General features: G+C 34.9%; 1 non-coding gene across 1 annotated transcript; it reads left to right on the top strand.

Annotated features, from left to right (window-relative positions):
• Nucleotides 1-3562: 3562 nt before the first annotated feature.
• On the top strand, nt 3563-3668 carry LOC132423737 (U6 spliceosomal RNA). Its single transcript, XR_009519057.1, has one exon. It is a non-coding gene; the product is annotated as a U6 spliceosomal RNA (small nuclear RNA).
• The last annotated feature ends 263 nt before the right edge of the window (nt 3669-3931 follow it).

The raw sequence follows: 3931 nt of genomic DNA, 5'->3' as shown, positions 1-3931 counted from the left end.
CTATCATAATAATAATGATAAATATCATTTAGTGGACAGTATGTGCCAGGATACTATACTAATGTAGCTGTCATGATCAGGTAAGTTCTGCTGTAGTAACAAACAAATCCTGGAATATCAGGTACTTACTACTATAAAAATTTATTTCTCATTTAGGAAAAATTCAATGCCTCCATTTCCTGATGGCTGCCTTCCATGGTTTCTAGGATTGCCAAGGCAGGGCGAGAGAGAGATGCAACAGAGGAAGAAACACACTAACTCATAACTGCCGCAGACTAGAAATGACACATCAGTTCCTCTTGCAGTCCCGCAGTCCCACACAGACTCTGAATTAGGCTTGTGAATGTGGTCATCCTGTCTGCCCAGAAAGTGAAAATAGTCAGTTGAACAATTAGAACTGTGTTCACTAAATGGATAAACTATGTTATCCATTTAAATCCATTCATAGTCCTATGAACCTACTCTCAGGACTACTAATTACAAGCAATCTCACACTTTTATTCCAAAATCAGGACCACTTTCTCCACCTGTCACCAGCTGAACAATCATGGGATTATGGGCAAGGTTTTAAAATGTAATGCATTCCCAGAAACAGATTAGCTCACTGGCCACCATTATGTGACCCAAGGACATTTAACCCCACTCCAGTATTTGCTATCAGACAAGGACTTCAGGAAACCCCTTTCCTTGGTGGAGGCCACCACACCCAGAAATAGAAAGGTTTGGTGTTCACAGGTTCATTAGCCCTAACCATCCAGTGGAAATTGGAATAAATGGAAAGGTCCTAGCAGTCAGTATTACAATAATAATTTTAAACTGTAACATGAGGAATTTGTAAAGATGAATATTTGGAAATGGAAATGAGAAGACAGGAACAAGCAAAGAGACAAGAATGAGCAGTGATAGCAAGAAAAAAAAAAGTTAAGAGACTCATTGAATTGAAAAAGAGCACAGCCTCTCACAATCTCTAAAAGTACAGAAGTTTGAAGACTTTTCACTCTCATTTTTCTTTCTCTCTTCCTGTCTTTTATCTTGCTTTGTTTTTGTTTTGTTTGTTTTTTTTCTCTTCTCTGGCATTGGTCTTACTCACAATTACACAGAAGTATCTTTGAAAAATTCTCTTGCTTTTAAAAAGCTTAAAAGGATAAATTCAGCCATCCGATTTAGGGAATTTGCCAGATTAATCTTTGTTAGGAGGGTAAAAAAATAATGGTAAATAAAAGAAACAAGTTTAAAAATTCAAGTCTCTCCCTAATTCTTGCTTTCTCCCTCATTCCTCCACCCTGACCTCCTTTCTTTCAGACACTCTCCTTTTGTCACCTCCATTAAAGGAGCTAAAGGAATATCAGTCAATGACCTTCCCTCAGTGTGAGGGACAAAACTACAAAATCAGGCCTTTAATCTGAACCTCAGAAGAATGCGGGGTTTAGACAGGCATGTGCCAAGCTGCTGCACCCTGCGTCCTGACACACCTACATATCCCGCTATTTTTAGTAACAACATCAAAAGTAATTTCAGCAGTTGATAAAACCAAATGACTTCTTACAACATTACCATTAGAGTATTTTATGTACCATAAAATAGGCACTAATTACCACAGGAAGTCAGGACAGCTTTATATTTTTCTCTCTAAATGACACAAAACATTGTAAGCACTATAGTTAGTATCATTTTGTCATGAGTTCTTTTTAGATTTAAATATAGACCATTCCCAAACTCATTTTTCAAAGCTTATGTTTGAAAAATCATGAATGACATATTTACACTATAAGTATTTCTTAAAAATAGACGCAGGGAGTTTATTTTGGTCCCAAAACAAAAATGTTCACTTATGCTAAACAAGCACCAGAGAGAGTTTCATATCCAAGCCTCCAATTTTCTACTTGATTCCTTGTCAGCAACAATGAAGTTTTCCAGCAAATGGCAAGGATTTAAACATGGCAAATTCCAATGGTAAGGCTACAAAAATTGTCTTCGTAGTGCAGGCACTAAACCTAGATAGCAGAGGAGAGAGTTTTATTTTATTGGATTATTACAAATTCATAGCCTTGAGATCACGGTACTTCTGGGATAGAATAAGATCAAGTTTAAATGTCTTAGTGTCCTTTTCTATACTGTAGTTTACAAATTCTATAATGTCCTTCACACAGAATACTTTTAAGGAGAGATCAAAAAGTAAATAAATGAGCACCACATGCATTACATAAAAATTAACATTGGCTGCAAAGTATGTTAAATCATGGGCTGAATACAATTATACTTTGAATACAGTGTGTTGTTTCTTCCAGTTTATTCCTATTCTAGGCAATTTCAAATCCATTTTTTTATTTCAAAGCCAAGCTACAATTTGCCAAGTTATTATATTTTTATCACACAGCAATGTTACCAGTGGGTATTCAATGTGTACTAGTACAACAATATCAATAATTGTATGTGGCATTTGTGTAGAAGTTGAACAAATGTAACACAATTGCAAGTGAAAATATATTCTCATATATTTCTAATATAAAGAAATATAACTCTGAGCTTAGAGTCACTAGGTACTCAATATCATATAATTAGTAATGACTGATACAGAGACTTGACACAATTTTCTCACTCAAAGTCCAGGAATAAGAGAAAAAATTTATAAAGTAAAGTAAAAGAGCCTTGGTATTAAAGTTTTAACCATTAGTTATAATAAATAGTAATGTAAGATATAGTTTTATAAATATAATTTATGCTACACAACTATAGTAGTCTTGAAAAGAAATGAAGGAGTACAGGAAATTCTTACATGTTTGTCTCATTAGAAAGAATCTACATGTTGTGATTTCAAAATTTTTATCTCAGATCCTTTCCTTTAGTATTCCTTAAGGAAGTAAGATAGTGAAAAATAAGGACTATCATGCATTCATTCAATGCCAACTATGTGCCAGGCACTGTGCTCTTCGATTGGAACTCAAATGTGAAATGCATTCTCCTTATCTTTAAGGAGAGTGTTTTGGGAATAAGCAGAAAAATATACATACAATTCCAATTCAACATGATTATTATGAAATTTGTATGTAAGAAACGTACAAGAGCCTAAATACTTCTGTCTTAAAGCTTCTACTTGTCCTATCTCACAACAGCTTATTTACAATGTATTGCTTTTGAAGATGTCAAGATTACAACAAAGGATATAACTTTCCTGTGTATTATTTGTCATTTTGCAAACCAGGCGTGAGTTTTAAACGAGGGGAAAAGCCAAAAAGAAAGTGACTGTATATTATTCTGTGAAATTATATTGCCAATCTCTTCTATGTGGCCTGGAATTAAATAAAATAGAAGAATTAGCAAAGATTATACATTAAGTTTTGTTGGTCATGCACTCTACAAAACTACCTGGCAAAATGGGTATGTAAAGATAAGATCCAGCTTATAGTCCATATGTAGAACTACACACCTTGGCACTGGGCCTTGTCCATAGGTTTTTGTCTAATTCAGGTAAAGGTTATTTATGGACTAATGACAGCCCTGAGTTTTAGGGCCTCTGTTGCTGGGCATGCCATCAGAAGTCTGCCCCTGTTAAAGATCACCAGAGCTCGTTTCGGCACCACATATACTAAAATTGAGACAATACACAGAGAACAGCATGGCCCCTGTGTAAAGATGACATGCAAATTTGGGAGGCATTTCATATTTTTCCATCTCATGTCCATGGATCGGAAGAATTAATATTGTTAAAATGACCATACTACCCAAAACCATCTACAGATTCAATGTAATCCCCATCAAAATACCAAAGGTATTGTTCACAGAAATAGAAGAAACAATTCTAAACTTTGTGTGCAACTAAAAAAGACCCTGAATAGCCAAAGCAATTCTGAGAAAGAATAACAAAGACAGAGCCATTACACTTCCTGATTTCAAACTGTACTACAAAGCTATAGTAATAAAAAACAGTATG

This window comes from Delphinus delphis, chromosome 3 (genome assembly GCF_949987515.2).
Source record: "Delphinus delphis chromosome 3, mDelDel1.2, whole genome shotgun sequence".
Taxonomy (NCBI): Eukaryota; Metazoa; Chordata; class Mammalia; order Artiodactyla; family Delphinidae; genus Delphinus; species Delphinus delphis.
Note: the sequence above shows the minus strand (reverse complement) of the source record. Positions and strands in the feature narration are given on the sequence as shown.